At 51.6% G+C, this 26,612-nt stretch overlaps 1 protein-coding gene across 3 annotated transcripts in view; it reads right to left on the bottom strand.

Moving 5' to 3' along the window:
- SLC24A4 (solute carrier family 24 member 4) overlaps positions 1–26,612 on the bottom strand; it is a 157,372-nt gene that overhangs the window by 71,887 nt on the left and 58,873 nt on the right. Inside the window, exon 1 of one of the 3 annotated variants that reach the window (XM_070594484.1) lies at positions 12,667–12,900. The exons of the other annotated variants lie outside the window; for them this stretch is intronic. The gene's annotated coding sequence lies outside the window, so the exon portion shown is untranslated. Of the gene's footprint in view, positions 1–12,666; positions 12,901–26,612 lie in introns of those variants that run through there. 3 annotated transcript variants of the gene reach the window in all.

Genomic DNA, 26,612 nt, shown 5'->3' with positions numbered 1-26,612 from the left:
CCGGCAGAAAGATTGCTCTCTCCGGGAGCAACCACCGTGGCATTTTATGGCTGGAAGAGTTCCCAGATGCCACGTGGCCCAGTTGTTTTGCACCAGGAGGGGGCACAGGCCAATCAAGATCACTCGGGCAACATTTTCTAAGCCATCCTCACCATCCCCACCTCTCTCCCTGCCCTGATGCTGGACATCCTTGTCCCACCCATTGAGAGCCACTTAAACCTCTCATTTTAAGGGACAGGCAGACCACTGAAGTCCAGAGGGGTCAAGTGCTTTATTCAGCATCACAGCTAGTTAGCAACAGAATAAGAGCCTGAACATGCAGACGATGGCCAGACCGCATAGGACAACAGAACCCTGCCCCATGACCTCTGCAGCAGCTGGTCCAGGAGGCCCAGCCACAACAGGCCCAAAGCCACAGGAATGGCCCAGAAAGGTCAGGGCTTGGTTAATGAGGGCCAGCTTCCCCACTGTTTGTCCCCACCTCCAACTTAAGACCAGCCAGAGAAAACTGTGCTCCCTGTAATGGATTGAATAGTGTTCCCCCAAATTCATGTCACCAGGACCCTTAGAATGTGACTTTATTGGAAAATAAGGTGTATTAGTCAGCTCGCACTGCCATGACAAAATACCACAGATTGGGTGGCTCAAAAAACAGACATTTATTTTCTCACAGTTTTGGAGGCTGGACGGCCACAAAATCAAGGTGCCAGCAGGGCTGGTGTCCGGTGAGGACTTTCTTCCCGGCTTGTAGACGGTTGCCTGCTGGCCGTGTCCTCACACAGCCTTGCCTCTGCGTGCACAGCCTCCCGGCATCTCCTCCTCCTCTTATCAGCACACCAGTCTTATTGCATTAGGGTCCCACCTTCGCGACCTCATTTAACCTTAATTATCTCCCTAAAGACCATCATTTTGGGAGTTAGGGCTTCAAACACATGGATTTGAGGGGACATAATTCAGTCCATAAGGTCTTTGCAGATGTCATTATAACTAGTTAAGATGAGGTCATACTGGATTGGGGTAGGCCCTACATCCAATGACTGGTGTCCTTATAAGAAGACGACCGTGTGATGACAAATGTAGAGACTGGAGTGATGCAGCTACAAGCCAAGAAGCACTGAAGATTGCCGCAGCCACCAGAAGCCAGGAGAGAGGCAAGGAACAGATTCTCCCCAGATCCTCCAGGAGGAGCCAACCTGGCCGTTACCTTGATTTCAGACTTCCGTCCTCCAGATCTCTGGGAGAACACATATCCACTGTTTTAAGTCACTCAGTTTGTGGTAATTTGTCACAGCCCTAGGAAACAAATACACTCCCCAAGCAATGACGTGAAATGTCCCGATTCTAGGTAGCGCACCCCCAGCTCCCGTGCCAACAACCTCCCACCAGGCACACCTGAGCCTGCCCCTTTTCCCCATGCCCCTGCCCGCCTCTGAGTCTCTGCCACACCCCAGCGAGGGTGGCCGCCGGCCTCGCTGCAGTCAACCCTGAGAGGAATCGGAGACTCGCTCTCACGTGGATGGCATTTCCACAACTGCTCACCGTTAGTCGCGTCTGTACGTCCTTCTCCCACACCAGGTCGAGTGCTCTCAGAGCGCCGTAGGGACAATTTGTTCATCTTTGCCTTGCCCCCACCTACCAGATGGCATCCAGCTGGAAGATTCGACAGAGAACACACACACGATCTCTGATGTGACTTAGTAACCAAGACTCCTTCACAACACAACCAAACTCTGAGCCACTCGCCAACGGGCGCCACACAGCGCTACTGTGTTCATCCAAAGGATAGTCATTATGAAGATAAACCACGTCTCTTTGGGAAAATAGGTGCATTTTTTTTAGCATAATATCATGTTTTACGTACAAAACATAAATAGAAAATACATTACCAAGTTTACCACGTGCCAAGCACTCTAAGTACTTCACACACAGTATTTCACTTAATCCTCACAATGAGCCCGTGAAATAGTATCATTAGCCCCATTTTACACATAGGAAAACTAGGGCACAGAGAGGTTAAGTAATCTGCCCAAAGCCACACAGTAAGTAAGGGGCAGAGCGGAGACTGAACCCGGGTCATTCAGCTCTGCCAAGCACTTGACTGTAAGCGAAGAGCCAGAAGGTGTTTCTTCTCTTTGACACAACAATTCATCACTTGGCATTTGTTCTAAGGGTGCCATTCAAAATATGGGGCAAGAAGCCACAAGCGTGAAGATGGTCATTACCTCTAACGGTAAAACACTGCAAGTCACTCATCGCCTAGTAACAGGGAAATGGCTAAAGTATTTGCCAAACTTCCATCAGTCCTTCCATGAAAACGTACTGGCACCTACCACGTCCAGCACCGCTCGACACACTGGGACTACGTCAGTGAACAAGACAGGCCCAGGCCCCTGCCCTTGTCGCACATTTCAGATAGAGTATGATCGAAAATGGTGGTTAAGGACATTGGATATGGAAAAAATCTAATAAATGAGAAAAGCAACACACAAGATCACTTCTGGTTAGTTGACAGCTATGAGCCAATAAACAAATGAAAAGAACTGGAAAGAAACACACCCAAACCACGACGGTGGGTGTAGCAGGCAGAGGGACCTTAAATCGATCCCCCTCCATTGCTCCCCTTCCGGACGCTCTACACCGTGGTTTATGCTGTTTTTACAGTAAACTTGTTTAAGTCCATTTACTATGATTTCTCAGTGAAGACTGAAGCTTAAAAACATGGTGCATGAAAGACTCTAGCCCGAAAGAGGACAAACGGCCGGACGCCATTGATGGCGCCCAAGCACAGCCAACAAGAAGCTCAGAGACAGAAGTCAGAACCTCTGTGGCTGATTAGACAAAGGCACGAGGCACTTTCTGGGGTTATGGCAACGTTCTAGGTCTTGATGGGGTCGTAGTTACATGGTCAAATCCATTTGTCAAAACTCACACTGTGCACTTAAAAATCTGCCTTTTATTATATTTAAGCTATACGTCAGTAAGGAGAGATTCATCGAACTTTCCACAATGTAGGAAAGGGGACCACATTTATTTCCACTGACAAACTGTAGAGCTCTCCACTGGTTTCCTTGTCGTCCTCACGGCACGGATGGAAGAGGAACAAGCACCTGGCTTCACACACATGAAAATGGCACACGTCAGCCACCGCCGTGCCTCCCCTGGTGGAGACTGTGGGACGGGGCTGGATCTGGCCCTCGCTGCTGCTTGAAGGCAAGCTTATCTCAGAGGTTGGAAGCCTGGGAAGCGGCAGGGGCTCGCCTGTCGTGACCCCTCCTCAGGTGAGTTCATCACAATAGGCACCCTGCATCCTGGGGAACGAGACCTCACTGTCGCCTGAGCCATCTCACCATCATCGATGTCAAGAACAGAACCCACCTTCCTCGGGGGCCAGGCCCCACACTCTTCCTGTGTGTTCTCAGCCAGCAGAAGCGGGCGCGAGACTTAACTTGGGCCATGTGTTAATTTGAGTTGTCTAATCAACCTGCAGAAACAATGATTCATTGTCTGGCTAGATCACACAGTCCCAGTCTGAGCAAAGTCCCCAGGACAATCCCCTGTGCTGAGCGCTCATAAGAATGGGCTGTTTGTGCTGTGCATCGCTGAGGTCTCTGACAAATAAAAATGGCAAGTAATAGGATATATTGGAGTATATGAGGAAGCCATTTGGTGTAAGCCTAATTCCGTCTGACCTTGTCTTTCCAAAAGGGCCTGACTGAGGCCGTTGAGCATGCATTGTATATCTGCTTTAGAGATTCCCTATGGCAAGAGCAAAGGCCCTTGAGATAAAGGTGCAACTTCCCTCCCCCTCCCACCGCTGGTGTCTCCTTAAGGATTAAGCATCTTTCCTTAGGCTAGAAACTGATTGCTGCGCTCACCTGTGACCACCCAGCTCGAGACAATAGACTTGCCTCCTGCTGTGCCCTCTGAGATAGCAGACCCACTGCCTGCTGTGTCCATCAAGCGCTGTGCTGACAGGGCAATCTTGTGACTATTGTGGGAGGGACATTTCAACAATATGTGAAACAGCCTCTTTGAGGGTATATAACCACCCTGTGTACCCCCGCTTCTTTGGAGTGCTCTGTTCCTTTGTGGAAAGACTCTCCCGGGTTATAATCCTAAGATTTAAGCTCAGAATAAACTCACCCAAATTTTCATTTATAGATTGGTTATGGATTATTTTCGTCGACATCTCCCTGGCACTCACATCAGAGGCTGGCACGTGCGTTCGTTTCCTGGGGCTGCTGTAACAGAGCGCCACACACGAGGGGGCTTAAACCACAGAAATTCATTCTCTCACAGTTCTGGAGGCTGCAAGTCTGAAATCAAGGTGTAGGAAGGGCTGGTTCCTTCCAGAGACTCAGGGAGCATCTGTCCCACGCCTCTCTCCCAGCTTCTGGCGACAGCCAGCAATGCTTGCATTCCTTGACTTGCCGACCACATCACTCCACTCTCTGCCTCCACCATCACGTGGCCTCCTCACAAAGACACCAGTCATCGGATTCAGGGCCCACCCTACTCCACTGTTGACTCATCTTCACTAAGCACGTCTGCAAAGACCCTATTTCCAAATAAAGTCACAGTCAAGATAGCGGGGTTAGAACTTCAACACATCTTTTGGGGGACCCAACTCAACCCACAACAGTGCTCACATTTGTTGACTAGATGAACCCTTGCTCCATGGACCACAGGCACAGAGAACAGCTCTGCGTTAGCGAGCTCTTCAGAAACACCAGGCAGCGATGAGCATTAGGTCTTCCACATGCTCTGATTTACCCAGGACAGTCCTGATTCGCACCTGCTGTCCAGTACGATTAACAGTCTCCCCTTCACTCTCGAAAGTGTCCCAGTTTGGATGATAAATTTCATAGCCACTCCACTCATTAGGAGTTCAATGCCCTTGAGTAAAAGCTAATACCAATTAGCCAAGTGAGTTCAAATTAACCCATGTCGACACGCCAGGAAAGACCTCCATTGTCCCCAGCGTGGAGGCTTGATACTTCCTTGTCCTAGACAGCTTCCAGCTCATCAAGGCGAGAGAACGCCTGGGGAAAGGCAGACGCTGGAACACGGTGTGTGGGCTCAGGAATGCGTCCTCCCCAAGGACACTCAAAGCTAAGGGAGGGTGGACGATTCACCAAGAGCAAGTGGTCCAGGCTCCCCACGAACCAGCAAGGGACCACGAGGAAGGCTGGAATGGCCCCACCCTTTATCTCTGACACGCTCTGGTCCTGAGGTCAGGGCCAGGCTGTATGCTGGATGTGATGGTTAATTTTATGTGCCAACTTGGCTAGGCTGTAGTACCCAGTTATTTAAGCAAACACAAATCGAGGTGTTGCTGTGAAGGTATTCTGTAGATGAGCTTAACATCCACCAACAGCTGACTTTAAGTAAAGGAGATTGCCCTTGATAATGTGGGTGGGCCTCATCCAATCCGTTGAAGGCCTTACCTGCAAAAACGGGGGTTTCCTGATGAAGAAATTCGGCCTCAAGACCACAGCATCAGCTCCTGCCCCAGAGTTTCCAGCCTGCCCTACAGATTTCAGACTTTCCAGCCCCCATAATCACGAACTAACTCCTTGAAATAAATCTCTTTATGGATATATATACTCACATATATAGGGTGTGTGCGTATATGTGCACACAGGCACGCACCTCCTACTGGTTCTGTTTCTCTAGAGAACCCTGACTGATCCACTGGACCTCGGCAAATTGGGCTTGGGATGTGAAGAAGGAGGAGCCTCTCCGGCCCCCGGAGGAGGCAGAACCAGGAAGCCGGGTCGACGGAGGGACAAGCACATAGAAGCTTGTGGAGGGACCCGACAGGCTGCTAGCACCGCTTGATAACGCACAGCTGTGGGTGAGGGTCACCCCCTCAGCACTCTGAGGTCCCACCCTGTCTCCCCACCCGCACCCCCTGGCGAACCCTATTTGTTTGGCCGTCTTTCTCCTTGGCACAATCCTGCCTCTCTCCCCAGACCCAATTCCCGCTGGTCCCCTGAGGAGCCTCAAGGCAAGAAAGCTCAGGCCAGGACTTAGCACAAACAGGGGCTGAACCCATCAGTCATATTTGGGAGGGCCACTGAGATCTTTCTGGAAAGGACAGAACAGCTTCTCCTTTCATAAAGCTGCTCGCACATCACAGACAGTCCCTCGATGAGTAAATGCGTGGTCCTTGCAAACATTTACAATTCGAACGAGACTATCCAGCCACCATAGTTCAACTAACAGGATGAACTAAGATTATAGGCAGAAAGGAAGAAACTGGCAGGCTTGACGTATTTCCAGCTGCATCTCACATAGTAGATGCTCAGTTAAAGAGTCGTCGGATGACTGACAGCTGTAGTACATTCCCTCTCTTCCAAGATCTCAGAAGAACAGAAGCGTCTGCCTCCTTCTACCTAAGTTCCATGCTGAGCGTCATCCTCGGTTTCCATCATGAAGAGCCACTAGGGGCTGAATCTTATTCTTGGCTGTCCTCTGTGAGCTTGCGGAAAATTACTGAGCTCCTAAGTTTCCACAAAGCACTGCGAGGTTTGAGGAAGTTCTTAGCTTGTTATAAACATGAGATTCATAGAATCATAGGATAAACTATAAGACGAATGACCTGAGCTCACTAAACCTTCTCCCCTTAGACGTCTCCTCAGGCCCATCCTCCTTCACAAATATCAACGAGATAAAGATTTACGAGGCAGTAAAGAATCGGACCACATGCACTGGACTGGGAGTCCAGAAGGTTCAGTTCCGGCCTCAGTCCTGCCACCACCTGTCATTTTGACAGAGCGGCCTCAGTTTCCCCCTCAGGAAGAGGAGAGCATGAGGTCATCAATGAGACGCCTGACCACAGTAGCTTCTCAGCTCCGTTTCACTCACGCTGAGTCCCCTCTCGGAGGGCACCAAGTGTGTGGTAGGAATGAAGTTCGTCACGGAGACCAGGAAGAGTTCTCCACTCTCCCGCCAGCCCCTCTCTTCCTCTACTTACCCGCGCAGTCCGGCCAACTCTCCCCCATGGACACTGCAGCTTGTACTCAGTTTGAAAAGTCAGAAATAGTGACACTACAGGTCATGGACCTTCTTCACTTCTCAACACACCATGACCCGCCACACTCACACACAGACGCGTGTGCACACTCACACGTACACACTCACTTACACTCACACACACGCACAGTCACAAACATACGTCGTTTCCCAGAAAGGACAGTGGGGATTTCTCCACAGAGTTCAAGGCTTAGAATTTAAATTCCACGCATCCTTCAACTGCATCTCCCACCCTTCACGAGCCTATTCTGGGCCACTGGACGAAAGATAAGGGCCTCAAACTTCCAGAGCTGACCACCCAACATGCAAAGACGTCGTCCTGGACTCGGGGCCAGAACTCGGAGCATGGCTGGCCTGTTTCCAGGGAGGGCGTGGCAGAGGAAGGTGTCAGTGCCAGGCAGCTCCACTGCCTGGGCGCTGGGGAACGACGGGGCCAGGAGACCACTCCTACGAAGAACAGTGGGAAGGTGGGCTCCAGCCTCCTCGGGGAGCATCCTCGAACGTTTCTCCGGGGGCAGAGCTGCACTAACACACAGTCTGGGGACTCTGTTACCCGTCGGCGACAGGAGAAGAACAGAGTGAGCACAAGCACCTTTTACACAATCTGACACTGCGACCACCAGTACCTGACCATTTGTCTAGTGATTCATGTTCTAGTATTTTACAAGACTATCGGTCGGGTGAAGGAACAGGCCTTTCACCACTGAAAGTACGAGAAGCAGTCATCTGGGGACTGTGTCCCCCCCCGCCCAGGTGACATTTTTGGTTGTCACAACTGAGGGCAGGGTGCCACCAGCATCTAGCAGGCTGAGGCCAGGGATGCTGCTAAACATCCTACAAAGCACAGGCCAGCCCCCATAACAGAAGCACACAGCCCCAAATGCCAACCATGTCCAGGTGGAGAAACGCTGGTCTAGGGAATCAAAGCCATTCAGCTGGTGGCTGCTGTCTCTGTCCACTGAACACTGCCGCCTGCCTCGCTCTGTGTCCTGCCCACCCTCTGCCGCTCACACGGTGTAGCAACCGGTCCACGTGCTGTTGAAGCACAGGAAGTCCTCGCTCACAGAACTCTATGTACCCCAACTGGGTGGCTAGGAATATGCTAGAAAATTCTCTGATTCTCGGCCCCCCGCCCTTTAAAGTCTCATCAAGTCGACTCAAATCCGCATCTTTCAAAAACGGCACATGGCTCGCCTCTCTCTCCCCACGAATGGTGCAGGATGGTAACACCTCCCTGTTCGTTCTGCCACGGTTTAACGTTCTTATTGTGCCAGCTGCAGGTCCACGTGGGGGTTCCCAGACAACTAACAGGTCTGCCCCTGGAGTGGAAGCTGCTCCAAGACCAGATTTCCACTGTCATTCCTTCCAACAAGCGCCCAGTGTGAACAATCTACCAGGAGGATCTGTGCTCGGGGCTGCAGCGGAAAAAGGATCAATCCAGCAATGTTTGCAACCTATGGGGGCGGGGGGGGGGGACACATGTGTAGCTGATGGTGACCGTGAGGAGACAATGTCACAGGAGGGGCTTCAGTGGAGCAGAAACGAGGGGACGATCAGCTCTAACTCAGGAAAGATGACTCAGAGACAGGAGCGCCGGGCTCTGAGCATTTCCTGGATTCTCCGAGGAAGGAGAGAGGCCTTCTAGGCAGAGGAACGACCTGGATGCTGAGGCAGGAAGGTGGGCGGGAGCCCAGGAGACTGAGGATTCTGTGCAGCCAGGACCTGGGGCACTCTGGGAGGTGGGGGAGGCGACAGTGGGGAGAGAGACAGGGAGGAGAGAAGGACCCGTGCGCCAGGACGAGGACGCCAGCTACATCCCGACGACACCGGGAAGCACTAGAAGATTTCTGAGGACAGGAATGACAGGATTAGAGCATTTTAAACCAACAATTGGCAAACTCGTTTATGTAAAGGGCCACATAGTAAGTATTTTAGGCTCTACAGGCCATATGGTCTCTGTCGCAACGACCCAACTGCCGTCGGAGCGTGGAGGCAGCCACACAGAACACATAAACAAAGGGGCACGGCTGTGTCCCAATGAAACTTTATTTATGTTCCCTGCAATCTGAATTTCACATAACTTTCATGTGTCACCAACCATTATTCGTTCTAAATTTTTTCCAACCACTTACAAATGCAGAAACCGTTTTCAGCTCGTGGGCCGTCTACACACAGGCGGCAGGCTGGATGTGGCCCGCGGGCCGTAGTTGGCTGACGCCTGTTTCAGAAACGGCATTCAGGGTGGTGGTGATGGGGGCGCAGGGACCACAGGCACGAGCTGCTGGAGTAACTTGGGGATGGTGAGGAAGGGACAGAAGCCCAAGTGCTGTGGACCCCTGAGCCACAGAATGGACTGAGCGAGGGGCAGGGACGTGCCTGTGGTCTCTGGCTAGGATGACCAGAGGGCACTATGATGCCACGAACACAGACGTGGAGGTGGCACAGGTCAGGAAGACTTGTGGGCTGTGGCCACACACCCTGTGCCCAAGAGGAAAGAAGTGCCTGGCCCGAACGCAGACCAGCCCATCTGAGAGAGAGCCACATTATACCAGAGTTGGCTGCTCAGAGAGCTGGTGGAGTCAACAGAATTGACATCTGTTGTTTTTGCCTGCCCAGCATCCTATGACCCTGGTTCTCCTTGGGAGGACACCTTTCTCCTGTTCTGGCCCATATGATGTGGGCGGGCCTGGTCCCTCCCCAGGGCCACAGGATTGGTTTAGAGATAGGTGAGTGGTCCAATGAGAGTCAATCTCAGGAATCTGCAGGAAGGAGAAGGGTTTTTTCTGTTAAATCTGGAAGTGGTAAAATGCAGGGCATGACCTTCTAGGGCCCCTCTGGAGAGGGAGACTGGCTGGGAAGGAAGCCAGCATGGAAGAGAGCTGAGCCAATCCTGTTGCCACTGACTCCTGGATCCAGCCATACCTAAAGCTTACCCTGGACCTCTGAGTTCAGGAGCAGATCATTTCTCATGGCTTGCTCATGCCAGTCCAGGCTGGGTTTTTGTCCCTTGCAACCAAAGTCCTAACACATCCAGCTGGAGTTAGAACGAAGCTCCAGAGGGCAGAGGCCTTGATCTTAGAATCATGTGTGACAAAGTGCCTGTCTTAGAAAATTATTTGACAGTCTTGTCCAAAGCATCTCCATCTGCCTTATTCATCTCTAGACAGTGCCCCTTATACACAGTAGGTGCTCAATAATTGCTAGTGAAAGAATGAAGGCATCTATCTCCAAGGCACCAAGAATGCTGAGCTACAGGGAACTCTGAAAAGAAAGGTCAGCTGGCAGAATGGATTTCTTTTCCTCCTTCACCGACTGAGCGTTCAGAGAACCCACAAGCTTCAGGGACCCGGTTTTGACTCATAGAAACAAGCGACCGAGACAGGCTCTGCTGGGAGAGGGCGGGCTCACGGGGCGCCAGCTCCAAACGCGTGTTGTGTGAGCGCCTGAAGGAAAGAAGGGGATCACCTGGTCTCAGAGCCGGCTAGGAAAGGGGCGGTCCTCAGGGTGGGCATAGAAAACACTGGCAATTAGCAGCAGTTCCCAGGGCAACGGAGCCCTGCTCAGCGTCTCAACCCCGAATCCAAGGCTGGAGGTGGGAGGTGGTGGGCGGCCTGGGATCCTGGGCCTGTGACCCAGCAGAGGCTCCGGAATATTCAACTCACCTGTAAGTTTCCATGAACTGTTTGCACAGAGCAGCTGATTACCGTGGGATTACATGGCAGAGTGGAAAGAGCACCGCACAGGGAGTCCACACACTGGGGTCGGAGCCCCAGTCCTGATCCTCAATGAATGCGTGCCCTTCGGGGAGCCACTTTCGTGGCGGGGGACTGACGTCCTCATTGGTAAATGAGAGGGCTGGACCAGAGAAGTGCTTCTGATCAAGGGGTGACCTCGGAGTTTGTCTCAGAGGTGCTCAAACCCACGAGCATTGAGCACCCCTGGAACGAACGCACCTCCCATGTGTGCAAGCATCAGGAGCGTGTAGACACTTGTTTTTGGACGCATTTATATTTTATCAGTCAAATTAGTAAATTCACAATCACTTTTGGTCATGTTGCTTTCTCAGGATACAATACACCACGTCCAGATGACCAGAGCCCTCCGCCCCCACCCAGCAACCACATGGACAAATGGATCTTCTGCTGCCTTCGAATTCTTGCTCCACCACTCACGGGTGGCACGGCCCTGGGCAAGGCTCTCAACCTGCTATGTCTTGGTTTCCTATTTGTAAAACAGGGAGACTATAGTCCCTACCTCCTGGACTCGTTCAGAGAATGGAGCAAGACGGTCTATGCAAAGAGGTGGAGGAGGACTCGGCATTCGGCAAGGGCTCAGGACACAGCTGCTGTTCCACTCGACCAATGATGCCAAAACTACGATGCTCTCCCATGGGCACCTGCAGAATTCTACCTTATAAAGCCGCCCTTAGAAAACTAATTCCTGCTGTTACAGGTGAGGAGAGTGGTCCCCTGCCCTGGGGGAGGGTGGTCGGGAGGGAGGGATGACCAGGAGGAGGACACGGGGGACCTTCTGGGGCTGGTAACGTTTTGTTTCTTGATCTGGGTGCTGGTAACACAGGTATGTTCAGTTTGTGAAAATGTATTAAGTGCACTTTCCTGGACACTGTCCTTCAAGAAAAGTTCTAAAAACCGAGGTAATCTTAAGCAAAAAAGAGAGAACGTCAGCGGCAGGTGCATGACTCCCAATAATAATGATGACATTTAACGTACGTGCGTTTTCCAACCCCTGCTCCTGAGCATCCTCACTTTGTGCTTTAGAACTCCAAACGGCTTCCAGCTTTGTTCGCCTCTGCAGAACCCAAGCTTGCTGGACGAGGGCACCAGCAACCCCCCCACCCCACCCCCAGGTCCATTCCTCCATCAGTTGCTCAATATCCCCTCCTCTCATGCCCTGGAGTTGCTGACATCAGCTCCTGGACCGCTTGGTGTCTTGGTGACCCAGAGCAGCTCGAAGGACTGAGATGGGAAAGGCTGCGGAGACGGACCATGCTCAGCGCTGGCCACGGAGCTGTCTTCCACAAGCCGTCCTGATCCAGCCCCACCTCTGTGTGCAGAAACCCCAGTCCCACCCACATGCCGCTCACCCCTTTTACCCCACGACTCAGCCAGACTTCCTTCCAGCAGCTTCTCTCTCAGAAAACTGCAGCCTCTAGGATGTTCTGTTTAGTCCCGACAGTAATGACTTGTAGCTCACACACGGCAGTGGAATCAGAGTCCCCTACGTTCTCACACTGAGGAAAAGGCACGCAGAAATACAGCTGCCCTAACTAAATTTCCACAAGGGAAGGAGTAAAACAAACAGCAGCCCACTCCCGTAGAGAAATCAAGGAACCACCATGTGGAGGTCATCATCTCCCTTAATCCTAATTACCACCTGAAGGGTAGGTCTCATTACCCCATTTGGTCAATGAGCATACTGAGGCTCAGAAAGGCTGAGGGACTTGCCTGGGGCCACACAGCCTGAAAGCAGGAGAGCCAGAACTCATCCCGAGCCAGACGGGCCTGGGCTCGGACACCTGGGGCTTGCCCACCTTGGCTCAACCACAGCCACCGTCTCAAAACCACCAGCCCACCTCGAAGGCTTCCAAGGCAACACAAACTCACGTACTCGCAGAGGTCGAGCGCTTCTGCCGCAGTTTCCACACACAGGCGCTCACCGCCTGCTACCCTGGGGTAATCAGGTGAATGAAGTCAGCCACTTCCTCCAACAACGCAACCCAGAAGACGACATTAACCATCACAAAGACAGCAGCAGACTAACCCCAGGCCAACTCAGTCACCCCCTCTTTCCTTCCACCCTGACTCATCCCTCTTGGGGATGTGAAACCAAACACACACAACCACGCACGCATGCACACACACACACACGTGCACACGCACACACACTCTCCTGCAGCAACACGTACACATACGCCGTGTGAGCATCCTATGAGAGTTCAACACTTCAGTTCACCGGACATCATTTCTGTCCGAATCCACGCTAGGAACAAGCCTGCCCCCCAACCCCCAATATATATACATATACACGTATACGTACACACACACACACACATACACACACATCTAGACATCCTGCTGCCGTTGCCACCTCCGACCACCCTGCAGACTGCTTCTCATGCTGTAATCCATCCTTAATGCCAGATGCCACTGGATTGAGGCCTGTGCTAAACCACCCCCGTCTCGCCATCGTGACCACTCAGGGCCAGTGGAGAAGCTGCCATGTGAATGTTCACACCTAGCTCTTCATTACAAACACAAACAGCTCCCAAACAGCCCTCTTCTTAAATCGCATCATTTCTCTGAAGGGGATACAATGCCCAGCTGAAGGGCTTACTGACCTCCTTGGTCTGCTTGGCCAGGCACACACCACTCCTGGGGTATTGCAGAAATTTCTGCAACAGCTGAGTTTAGGGCACAGAGAGGTTAGGTAACTTCCCCACAGCAAAAAGCAAAGGAGGGGTTTTGTACCCTGGCAGTCAGCACCTCATTACTACACTGTATTCCTCTATGCTCAGGGAGGTGGACGCGCCAGGAGCCACAGCACCATGGACAGTACTGGGTTTTTTCCACTTCTTTTTTATTAATGTTTAAATTCACACAACTCACCCTTTTCTAACACAGTCACTGGACTGAGGCTCTGGCAAGCCCAGAGCAAAGCTTATTCAAACAGCTTCCTTTAAAAATGCAGTTATTTCCCAGAGAAAGAGAGCTGTCAGTCAGTCACATATTAGTATAAATTAGCCCCATCAGCTCTACCTCTTAATGCTGGGCATCAGCAGCATTGAAAGGACGAGAGGTTTGGCTGAAGATAAGGAAGGTACGTAATGTAGGAGCAGAGCATATGTGGAGGGGGTGCGGGTGTAGAGCCCAAATGGAGGTTTTTAGCAGAATCTGCAGAGAGGAGCGTGAGAAAGATGTTGAAGGAGGAAGAAATCGAGGAGAGAAGACGCCTACTTCAAAATTTTAAGGGCTTGCTGAAGGCTGGCCCTACTGTACCCAGAAGAGTTGGGGGCAATTCTCCCTGACTTATGAGGTCCTGTTTCCAGAACCCCAAACTCCAGCCAGTGCTGTGAGCCTTAGACCACCAGCTGTTCAGAACTAATTGTGGGGGGTGGGGGGGGGCTAAGTGCTCATGACCGATGGTGGCAGAGATGGGGGGGGCCTGCCAGAGATTCCTGCCCCCCTTCCACAGCACAGAGCTACTGCTGGTGTAGAGAAACAGCTGGCCACCCAGAGGGCTTCATCAGCCAGACCACAAGTGCCGTGTGTCACTTCTGTCCAAAGGGCTTCAGAAGCAGACGCATCTCACCCTCTCTCACCTTCCCCGGGCGCCCTGGAGGCCGCCCGGCCCAGATGGCAGAGCGGAGGTGGAAGGAGCCTGGGACCCAGCCTCACCGCCTGGAAGGCTCCTTGCTGAACAGTCACGCTGGAAGTCGTGGGAGTGAAAACCAAACTTCACCGGGGGAAGCGCTGAGATTTGCGGGTTTCTCAGCCACTGTTGTGGTTGTTATACTACCCACCCTCCCAAGGTACGGCATCTTCTGAGTCTTCGAGCAGGAGCTCTCAAACGGTCTTGAAGCTTCTGCCTGTACTCCCTGGTTGGGGTTCTGGTCTCAGGGTGTGGACCACGCCAGGGGGTGTGAAGGATCTGGGATGCTCTTCACGGCCGTCCCCAAGGATGTGTGCCCAGGAAAGGGAAAAGCTTAGACTATCAGTACAGAACCCCATATATTTCAGGACCGCCACAATTAGGAAGTGGGTGGCTGTGCTAAATTAAGCTGTGATCCCCTTTGGCGCTCAACAATCCTGTCTGCCCACAGAGGTACTTGTAGAAGCCAGGGTACCCAATTTTATGTCTGGTTCTGGACATACGGGTCACTTACTCCCGAGAACATCAATTGTGCTCAGCTCTGCCCTTGTACCTTGAAACAAGAGTGTAAGTGGATAAACGTCATCTGGGGGCCACGATCGGCAAACCAGAAAGAGCTTCAAAGTCAGAGAACCCCTATATCTCATCGCTTTTACTGGCCCATCATCCAGACACCAGGCAATGGGCCTAGATGAATCCGAATCTATTTGTCCCATATTTCTCTTTTACGGGCATTGAGATTTAGAGGAAAACAGAGTGAGTTTTGTTATTTGCAGGTCTATGTGGCCTTTGTCTGGTCTGCACCCCAGGAAGAGGCTGGAGCATTCTGGAGGGGGTGTAGGCGTATCAGCCCACACGGGCAGGCCTGAGACGCCTCCTGCCCCCATGCTTCGTTCCTGATGAACCACCAGCCAGACACAAATCTGATGTATTGCAGAATTAGCAGCAACTCAGGTAGCGCACAGAGAGGGGAGGTAACTTGCCCAAGGTCACACAATAAGGGGCACATTTGGGATTTGAATCCAGGCAGTCTGGGCATTGAACACAATCTCTTTGCTGCTATACAACACTGCCTCTCTGCTCAAGGGGCTGGTCTTCCAGAGGACGGCCCTGTGCAAAGCCTTCCATGACTCTCTCGGGCACATGTAGGGCTCCTTCCACCAAGCCCTTCTGTCTTTTGCACACATGTCCCCTCTGGCCGCTGTCTTGTTGTACTGCAATTGTTTCTCCGTCTCTCTCCACATGTAGACCATACTAGCCCACTGGGTGCCCAGAATTAGAAAAAGGTGCCCCCTCCTCAAGACATTTTGCTTCCATCTACTGGAAGACTGTTATAATAAAGTGACAAATCAACAATGTCTATGATTTGAATGGCACCCTCAAGGACTGTGCAGTGCGCAACCTGCACGGCTGGATACAGTGATCTCTTACCAGACCTTGAGCACAAATTCTTTGAGGACAGTCTATGTTTTTGCATTTGATGCCTCCAGCTCCTAGCACAGTGCCAGGCACACAAGAGGGTACAACAGATTCTTGTTGACTTGATTCGCCAGTTTGCTAGCTAATGAGAGGCAGGGGATTCTGACTCTTATGAGACTGAGGGATGAGGCTGTAGTCTTTTCTCTTGACTGTTTCCCCTCCCCTGCCAAGGGAACCAAGGGCTGCCAGTTACGGGGCGCCGTGTGTGAGTTCCCCCCTCTCTGTGAAGTGGAGGTACTTTCAGAAGGATCCTTTCCACTTCAGCTTTCACTCCCATTTCCCAATCGCTCCTCTCAAGCGGGGAATGGCAAAAATACCAACGAGGTTTGAGATTTGCTTCCTTCCTTTAGCCAATAACTCTTCAGACACACTTGTCCACACCAGGCGTCAAGAGCACTGACAAAAGACCTAACTTGCATTCGCAAAGTACACGTCTCCCACTAAACACCGATGTCCACAGATATAAACGAGAAAAGGCAAAGAGAACGGGGGACCCACGTTCTCAGGTTGCCTTTAGCCCTGTCCAGAGGAAATGAATTAACTTCGTATCATTGCAGCCAGTTATGCTGTGGTCTCTCACCTGACAGAGGATCGTGTGCTTAGTTACGGGCTGTTCAATACTTCCCCAGGGAGGGAGGGGGGCTCCTAATGCACTGGGGTTCAAGGCCACGGGGAAAAGGACGCAGCTGTCAAGCCCCACAGAATCTTCTCTGCCCTGATTTACCTGCTCTCTGGGCGGGTGAGAGGATGGGGGAAGGGTTCCCCCAACTCTGAGCCAACATCTTCTGATTTTTCCCTGTTTATCCAGGTACGATAATGACAGATGATTGACAGAACACCAACAGTGCCAACATATTGGTACTTTATTTAAAATTGTGCCTCACCCACCTCCACTCCCCCCCAACCCCACCCTCCAAAGCTCAAACAAGACAAGTTCTCCTTCTCAGCAAAAAGCTTTCTCTAGGCCACATTCCACTCTCTAACTACCTTTGCAATGAATCAATTTCACCGCAATTGTCTTAATTAACCAACATGATAAAAACCCTCACTGGGAGAATGTGCTGGAGGCTCCTTCATATTGCAAACCCCTGGCAGCCAGCTGAGTTCCAGGCCCACTAACTCAGCAACGTAAAGGACAGAAGTAACTAAAGATGCTTCAAAGATTTCACAGCCGTTCCCAGAAGGCAATAAAACGGCTTTCTGTTGAAACATGGGGCAACATTTAATTTGAAAGTCCACACCATGCAGTATTGATTTCTTCCTTAGGTAACACCTGGCATATGAAAAGTAACAGTAACATCAAGTTATATTCTATCCAAACTCCGTGAAAAGCCAACTGCCTTTCCCTGACTTCTTTTCGCTATATTTGCTTTACCCCTACTTGGAGAAAAGAAACATCAGATCCGGGAGCTGCTAATCTGAACTGTTTGTATTCATCACGCCACATGGAAAATCTTTCTCCCCAGCTAGTAGGTGTCAAAACCGAGGTGAGATTCAGCTGCATAAGCAAGTTGATGGCAATTCAGACCCCACGGAGTGACATTTTTAACTCGCTGCGCATGAAATTAACAACATGTTCTTTTTCTGAGAACCTGGGTCTACATAACTGTATCCAACTGCAAATGCATTTTAAGATCAATGGAGGCCTGAATAAATTAGCAAGGCTCTCCCCAGGTATTTCACGAGAGTGCTGGCATTTAAATGTCATCTAACCAAGCTGAACAGCATCAGGTTGTTCAGAGTGTTAATTATTAAGATCCTAAATCTTGCTGGAATCCCCCTGACGTAGGCTATTTGAGCATCCTCAGAGCTGTTATGGTTACCGAGGGTGTCATTGGACTTAAATCCACAAGGTCCTTGCTTGAGATCTCACCAGGGAAGGAAGCGGGATGGAGCAAGGAAAGGCCACCCTGCAAGAAAGAAAGCGTCCGTCATGTGGCGATTCCACCTGGTGCGGCCACCTCGGTGGGGATTCTCTGCACCGTGCATGGCACAGAGCACCAAACAACTGTCGTAGTTCCCCCTTCCCAACAGGGCCAGTTGGAAGGGGCACGTTCCAGCCCACCAGGCGGGACTGTGAGGGAAGTGATGGCAGCCGCCCCGGGCTGGTGGGGGTTCCTGGGAAGCAAGGGGCTAAGGTTAACAGGGTTTTCTTTTTTTTTAGGACATGCAAAGCTTCAGGGAGGCGGAGGGGATGGCAACAAAACAGAGCCTTGGAGGCTGACCCGTTCTGTATTCTTTCCCTCCCCTCCTTCGCATCTCCCACAGTCTGACCGGTTCTTCCTCCAAAACCGTTCTCTCACGCCCACTTCTCCGGCACTCCAAGTGGGTGCCTGCTGCTCCCCTCACCTCTTCTTGGCCCCACTGTGGTTGGGCCAGGCCATTCCTCAGAGGCCCTTGGTGGCCTCCACTGCCCCAGGGATGAGGCCATCCTCAGTGTGGTGGTAAACTGCCCATCTGTTGTCCAATGGCTTCAGTCGACCCATTTACCACCCACAATGGCCCACTGGCACGTTCTGACGGACTGAAGCATGCAAACGCCAGGGATGTTTTTAAAAACGAGGCCATATTAGGTGTATGGACCTAAAAGGGATGACAGCAATGGCCTGTCCTCCTCATGGTCCAGCTCCAAGCCAGGGCAGGGCAGAGGGGCTGTGACAGAGGAGGTGTGAACGTGGCCCCTGTTTCAGTGGCATGGCTTGTCCTCCAAGAGGACGCTGGGAGGGTCAGGCTGGGCTCCCGCCGACCCGCATACAGTTTTCCAATTCGGGACTGCTTTGAAACCCTTTATTCTATGAATCCTAAGTATCAATACATCATTTGCTTCTATTTTTATAGTGAGAAAATAACACAGGTAGGAAAATCCTCTCCACACGCGGGCACTGACTTTCCTTTTATTAAATCCCAATTTACAACATTAGATAATCACTAACAGAACCTTCAGAAATGCCTTTCATTCCTTCCAAAACCTGGCCCTGGACATTCCAACCCTGCCAGCCACTGTCCTCTCGAGGACCCTGCACTCTGGCCTCATCACTGGCCTGCACACGATCTCTGGCCATTCTGACCCCTGGGCCTTTGCTCAGACGCCCCTCCTCCCACTGTGACAATTTACATCCCCTCGAGAGCAGACAGAGGCCCCCTCTTCCAGGAGGCCTGGGTGACTACGCTCGTGCAAAGGCTCCTTCCTCCTTCTGGATCAGGGGACAGAGCACGGGACTGAGAGTTAAGGAAGCTGCACTCAGCTCATCAGACTCCTTTTCAAGTCAAAGACAGACGCCCAAATACCTCTAGGCGGTAAGTGCACGTCAGGCACAGATGGTGGCTCCACATAGTGGCTCAGGGACCCCTCCCAGTGCTGTGCAGCCCAGAGAAGCGGGAGCAGGAGGAGCCCGGCACAGAGGGAGGCTGGCTTCCCGTGAGATTCTGAGGACAGATACCACTGTATTCCAAATGCAAATTTCAGGTTTTCCGCTGTGATACATTTCACGGCATCCTCTAACCTCAGAGCAGCTGGGAACCGCTGGTGAGAATTTCCACAGCAAAAGGGAGGGGCGCTTCCTCTTTCCCATGATGGTTCTCTATATAAGACTTTGTGAGCAGTGAAAACTCAGATCAATAAGAAGGAAATGTATTCTTTCTACCTACAATCTCCTATCAGGCTAAGAGAAAATGCTATTATCAGTGTCTTCAAGGCAGGAGCCAGAGGCTGGTCCACATGAGAACCAGAGGCAGCGTAGTGTCTAAGCACAGAGACGGTACACTGCAACCCTATGTTACAGCAAGTCCCCAATTCTCATCTATGCACCAGTAAAAAAGGGTGTGGGGGCGGGCAGGGAGGTCGGGGAGTGCCATGAACAGAGGGGGTGACAGAAATTCAGGAAGCCATCCAAATGCCCCCATTCGATGGGTCAATATGACATCGCAACTTAACAGACTACTGTACAAACACAAAGAATTCTGACCCAAAGAGAGACATAGAAAAGAACAGAGGAGATACACAAAAAAGGGGAATACTGAATTGTACATGCTGCAGATAAAACCTACCCAAACATATCAAGAGCTACAGATGCCCTAAAAGTAAACTGACCGTTAAGACAAAGAAGCTGCAGGTGTATTTCTAAATACGATATCAAGTTGTAGGATGACGCAGGAAGTCACGTTTCTAGGCTTGGTCCCCGTTCCTTTCCGTGCAATTCCTGCACCCTGTCTCTGATCAGGGGCACACGTTCCCACCCCTTTCGCTTTTTATCTTTTTACGCCACAGCCCACAAAAGAGGAACAAGGGCACCTGGGGCTCACCCAACCTCATCTGTCCCCACTCCCTGGGGACAAAGGATTCCATGATGAACGCACAGTATCACTCCCCAGCTAAGGTGGGGGGAGTGGTGGGGGGGTGACTGACTTAAACGAAAATATAGAGTCTCAGCTTAACTCCTGGCAAACGATGAGCACAAATATGCCAGTGTCGCTAAACTTTCCCTGTGATGCGAACAACCCACGCAAAACTGAACTGGCAACGGAGCCAAACTAATAATGACTTGTTTATAAATGAAAAGCAAGAATAGTAGCAACTAAAAACTGTGACCATCTCAAGACAACAAACAGACGGCACGCTCCGAAGGCATGGTTCCTCCAAGCCACAGAAATCCCACTCGACACGTACGTGTGCGCAGTCAGAACCGGGCCGTGTCGCCAATTGTTGAGTGGAATCCAGACTTCTTACACAATCCTGAAGTAGGGCCCTCAAACTCTAGAAACTCACTGGTTTAGTTTGCAAATAGAAAGTCTTAGCAAAGCAACCGTTAATAGCTAGCTGAGGTAACAGTAACCCTTCGCAATTTCTGCGGATGAAGATTTTGGAGCCAGTCGTAGGTACGCCATTTGCCCACAAGAACCAGAGAGGATGTTTTCAATCAGCCCTGGCCTGCCAGAATAAGTCTTCGGGTTAAGCCAGGGCCCTGCTCAGAGTTGCTGGCCTGAGAGACCTTTCGCATCACTGCGTTGTTCTGGAAAGCAGGGCTGGGAATCATGACTTTCGCACGTGCCAATGTGGCATAGCCCAGATTACCCCTTCACCCAAGATGCCCAAGCCCCCTACCCGTCAGTGAGGCAGAAACAACTGGCTGCAAAAGTCAGGCAAAAAGGTGGGCCCCAGTTTTCTCACCCCTTCTAAAGAGGACAGGATGACAAGTTATCCTTACCTGACCTATCTGGGGTCAAGTTCAGAACTGCAGGCCTGCCTTGTCCATCCTGGAGGCCACTCTGACCCTTCCCCACCTACCTGCGTCCCTTTGCTTTTCCTGCCCCCTTGTCACTCACACTGTCCAGCTTTTGAGCAGAGAGGTCACCCTACAACTCAATCTCATAGCATCTCTTAACTGGTACCTTGCTTTCTTTGGGTGGAGGGAGCCGGGAAATTTGCCCCAAAGCGGAAGAGCCTGGACTGACAGAGTATGATTTACTTTCCTTCCCACTCATCATTGAAAATCTAACAACGCTCACAGAGAACGTGTAGCTGCTATTGCTGATATCCTACATGATGTGTGTATTAAGTAGCTATTTATGGTTCAGAGGAGTTAAAAGTATGGAGAATAATCCAAATTTCTACTGAACTAACATCACCTGATCCCAGTTTCCTTCATGATTGTTTCGAACCCAATTCTATGTAGGATCAGGTATAATACTACGATTGCAGTAATTTCCCACCTGGACGACCATTTTTAACTGTTTACAGAAGTCTGTATTTCTTCTGACTTTTAAAATGCAAACGGATGTGACTTCCCCAAACCAAAGAGTACATTCTAATTCAGAAAGAGAAAAAGAAAATGACAAACACCACTTACAGACAAGCGAAAATTAGGAACCACGGTATTGTTCCTATTAAGAGCTCGTCTTGGACGGAACTAGAGAGAAACCATGACCACTTCCTCAGCGCCTGATCAGCCCCCTATTTCAGATGGCGAGCATTCCTGTACCTCAGTGCTGCAGGAGGTTCTCAGAAGTCACATGAAGGACAATGTTAGAAACTACCAGAACCTCCAGCATCAACTGGTCCTCAGAAGCTGCTCACCAAGAGTCTGGATTCTCTGAAGGACAGAAAAGGAAAGTCAATCATAACTGATCGTTTCTCCCTCTCTCTCTTTGCCACAGCTCTGCACCAACCTCGAGGGCTTCGCAATTCCATCATTGAGGCATCTGGGTGCCCAGCTCCCATTCCAAGGCCCCCTGCAGTGAGGGGTTCTGGAACTGAACCCCGACTATTCAGGAGGTCATGCAAAGTAACCAACAGACCCCAAATATCCCATTCTTGGAGCAATCATCAGAAACAAGGCTGCTTCCAGCCACTACCCAGAGAGGAGAAGCTGTCGCTCTGATACAGAAATCAAGGTACCGCTTGTGATGGATACAAATAGAGCCATCAGGGCCCAGACACTCAGAAGGCAAGTGACAGGCAGAGGGGACATCAGGATGAAATCAAGCAAGGCTGACAAAAGCCAGAGACTTGGGAGAAAAGGAAGAAAATCTTCTGCTATTGTCTCTTCTTTCAACGATCCTAAAATTACAAATGAGAAGATAATCACCCAATGTATTTTTCAGATCAAGACAGTTTCATTTTCTACACACTAACCTTGAAATCCCACCCTACCTCTAGAAAATTATACTACAAAGTTTCTGATAATGCTGAAAGAGCAGGGTCAATAAAATCGATAGGACACTGGGGAGGAGGAAAGAGCTGTTCAAGAAAGGTGCCTTCCCGGACGCAGCCAGAGCTGGGGGCGATGGTTCAGCCTGGGCTGGGGCCGCATGAGAAGAGAGGGCAGGAGAGGAGTTCGCAGCTGGGGTTGGGAAGAGTTGTTCTCACTCGGGGTCTCTCGAGCAGCTGCAGCCAGATGTCAGCTGAAGTTGACGTCATCTGAAGGCTCCACCGGGCCGGACGCCCACAATGGTGCACTCACATGGCTGGCAGCTGATGCTGACAGTCAGCTGGAAGCCCAGCTGGGGCTGCCAACCAGAACATCTCCAACGTCACTTGGGCTTCTCAGAACGTGACGGTGGGTTCCAAGAGGGAGAGTCCCATGGGATGCAGACAGAAGCCACAAGAAACTCCTTATGATCTATTCTCAAAAGTCCAGAATGTCTCTTCTGCCACATGCTACTGGTCAAGAAAATCACTAAGGCCAGCCTAAATTCCAGGAGAAGGGACTTGATGGAGGAGTGGCAAGGTCACACTGCAGAAGAACTTGTGTGTTTTCCAAAGATGGCCACAACAATCACCTACACCTGTCATGTACCACGTCCTTTTCTAGGCACTTGGGGTGAAGAAGTGTGGACAGCGGTGAATCAGACAGACTCTCCATGGAGCTTACTTAGTAGCAATGTGGTGATGGGTCCCAAGACAGACTTTGAGGAAACCAGTGTTCCAGATGGTAACGACCCACAACCGGGACCCCAGCTCCTGATCATAGGGCACAACGGTTGGGCTGGGACACACAAAAACAAGATCAAAGCCAATGGAAGACTTGGGGCCTTTTTAGTGAAACTCAGAGCTGGACTGGAATGGCACTTGCCCCTTTCACTCCCACCTCTCTCCACTCCATTCCCACATACAGCAGACACGGCTGGCTGTTCTCCAATGACTAGTGGCTGAGAACCAACCGTGCAGACAGGGACACCTCCTGGGACCCCCTGCAGTTAGGTAGGGCGTGCAGCCAGCTCTCGCTGTGGAAGTGATGCCTGCCCTTTTAGACCAAGGCTGTCAAGCACCAGGTGTGTTTATTCCACTCCTTTTCTTTCCCCAGCTACTGGATGAACGTGCAAGACTCTGAGCCTTCGAGAGGCAGAGCCACAGACAGAAGGAGCCTGGGTCCCTGAAAGACCATGTGGAGGATGTCCCACCAGCCAGGAATGCACCCAGGAGTGGTACACAGTCCAAAGCAACCTTATGGTGCTCCGGTGCTGGACGAGAGGATCTGTTACGCTAGCGCATCCTACCCAGTACCACGCCACCTCCCGGCCACAGCCAGCTCAAACCCCTAACACAGGACCTGTGGTTTTCCCTGGTAGACCCGGTGCCCATGCCACTTTTGTAAAAAGGCGCTTGCGGGCCTGTCTGGTGACAATAAGTGCAATGCCACAGACAGGTCCAGGAAGGTTTATGGGGTCTGCGGAGGAGCCCCCAGCCCAGACTGGGGCAGGGGACAGAGTACAGCCACGGAGGATGTTTTATCATTTTTGTGACTGTTCTCATTTCAAATTTATGGTCCTGAAGGAATAAAGTTTCAGAAAACATTTAAGAAAATACATGGTCAGATCTGAGGGGGAAATTGACTGGAAGGAGAGCCACGTTTCAACCAGGGGAGGGGTCAAAGTTATGGCAAAAGCATCAAGAGTGTTTAAAAATGTCTCGAATGTAAGAAAGGCTGACGGGTGAGGAGATGCGTAGGAGACCGGAATTCAGTCCTGTTTGGCACGGCTGTGCCCTCTCTGCTCAGGGGAACGGGAGATGGCGTGGGTGCGCCTTGGCGGGAAAGGAGAGAACTGAGCTCCCTCCGTGAGGGAGGAGGAAACTGTCAACCGGGGCTGTGGGACCAGCAGGCACAGTGGTGGGGACAACACTGGGGACGCCTCAGCCTGGGGAGTCACAGGCCCAAAGGAGGCAGGGGCAACGTGGGATGAGGGAAGAGAGAAGGGGCAGGGAGAGGCGATGCGAGGATTCTGCAGAGGGAATGGGAGAAGAGAAAACCTCCTGCAGAGGGACCAGATGGCATCAGACCAACCGGGCAGACGAGGCGAGTTAAGAAACCAAACAAGACTGGGAAGGAAACAAGAGGAAGAGGATGCCTGGGACTGCGAAGTGGCAGGGGACTCTGGAGCCTGCGGGTGAGGGGAGACTACAGCAGCGAAGGTCAGGAGCCCAGGGAAGACGCAGGAAATGAGAGCTTGCTAATGAGACGGAGCGGCCCCTGGGGCGGAAGCGCCTGCCAGCACAGGGGAGTGGCTTTGCCACCGAGGAGCTGAGCGACCTGGGCCAAGTCATTAGCCCATCTCCCCTCCGCATAATGATCTCTAGGTCATCGCAGGCAGGACCTTATGGGGACAGGAGAGGGAGGAGGCAAAGCCACAGGGAGAGGGACTGGTGTCCAGGGGCTGAGCCCTGGTCCAGGCTGTGCAGACCCCCAGCTGACGAGGGGGGCTGAGACCCTCCATCCAGGGGGCAGAGCAGTGGTTTGGGAGCTGGGCCTGGTTCAGATCCCAGCTAAGCCACTTACCCATTGAAATGTCAAGGCATCTCCATTTACTCACCTGGGAAACGGATAGGACAGCACCCACTGCACGTGTGATAATCAGAGAACGGAGGGCAGGTGTCCAAACACGACAAGAGCAGGGAGAGGTCAGTTTCCTTCCAAGAGGGGAGTGGAGAGAAAGGCTGGATGTTTCTTAACTTTTAATATGGAAAATGTCAAACAGACATAGGAAGAGAGAGAACAGTATAGCGAACTCCCACGTCCCCATCCCTCAGCTTCAGCAATGATTAGCTCCGACCGATCTGGTTTCACCTTACACCCCCACCAACTCTGAGGCCACCCCTGTCTCCCCACTCAGTTGATTTTGAAGAAAACCCCAGTTGTCACAGTATTTCTACTCTAAGTGTTCCAGTGCATCTATCTAAAAGGAATTGTTGGTTTTTAAAAGCAAACTCAATACAAGGTCTGGAGTCCCGGAGAGCCCAGAGCGCGCTCTGCTCCACGTGCAGGCTGATCCGAGGCAGACATGGGATGGCTCTTGGGCCCCAGTGTTGGTCTGGGGGCCGCCCTGGGGCCTGAAGCCCTGGCCCCAGACACCTGCACACCGTGAGCTCTGACATCCCTCAGGGTCAACAACGCCAGTTCCAGAACCATCACCTGGACCTGGTACCGACTGCCCCAGATGAGCTGATGGACAAGGACGCCTGGGACGTCCCCTTTCCTCCTCCTCCTTGGTCTTGGGAGCAGCAGCATCCATACTCCCTATAAGTACGCGAGTGTAGGCATTAAGTGGCTTATGAGCTGAGACAGAGGGGTAACCCAGGCCATGGACTAGAGACCAACCCTGAGGACAGGGGTCCCCAGTCAATGCCTGTGGGCCACCGTCAACCGAAAAGGTGTCTGCACGTGGGCCAGGAGGCGCTCTGAAGAACAGAGGATGTGCTGGGATGCTAACCGCAGACTCACGCCTGAGTCCTGGGAAGGCCAAATCGTGCGACGGCAACACCCTCTCCTTTACACTCCTGACCCAAATTCCACACCCACAGGTCCCTCTTGAGTCTCTCCTAACATTTTATCAGGCAACCACAGAGGAAAACAGTACAGTATGGGAGACCAATGGGGGGGCTCGGAGTTTGGACCTCAGGTGCAGGCAATAAAGTGGTAGGCTGCGTATAAAGAGCTTAAAAATAGTAAAGCATTTCCTCAAAAAATTAAACAGAGAATGACCACAGGACCCAGCAATTCCACTTCTGGGTACACACCCAAAAGAATCGCAAGCAGGGAGTCAAACAGATATTGCACACCCACGTGCACAGAAGCATTATTCACAAGAGCCAAGACGGGGAAGCAGCCCGAGGGCCCAGAGACAGATGAGCAGGTAAACACGACGGTGTATACACGTGCCACGGAGTAGTACTCAGCCTTAAAAAGGAGCGAGGTACCCACACTACAACATCG

The sequence above is a fragment of the Equus przewalskii genome, chromosome 25 (genome assembly GCF_037783145.1).
Source record: "Equus przewalskii isolate Varuska chromosome 25, EquPr2, whole genome shotgun sequence".
Taxonomy (NCBI): Eukaryota; Metazoa; Chordata; class Mammalia; order Perissodactyla; family Equidae; genus Equus; species Equus przewalskii.
This window is presented reverse-complemented; position numbering and strand designations above follow the sequence as displayed.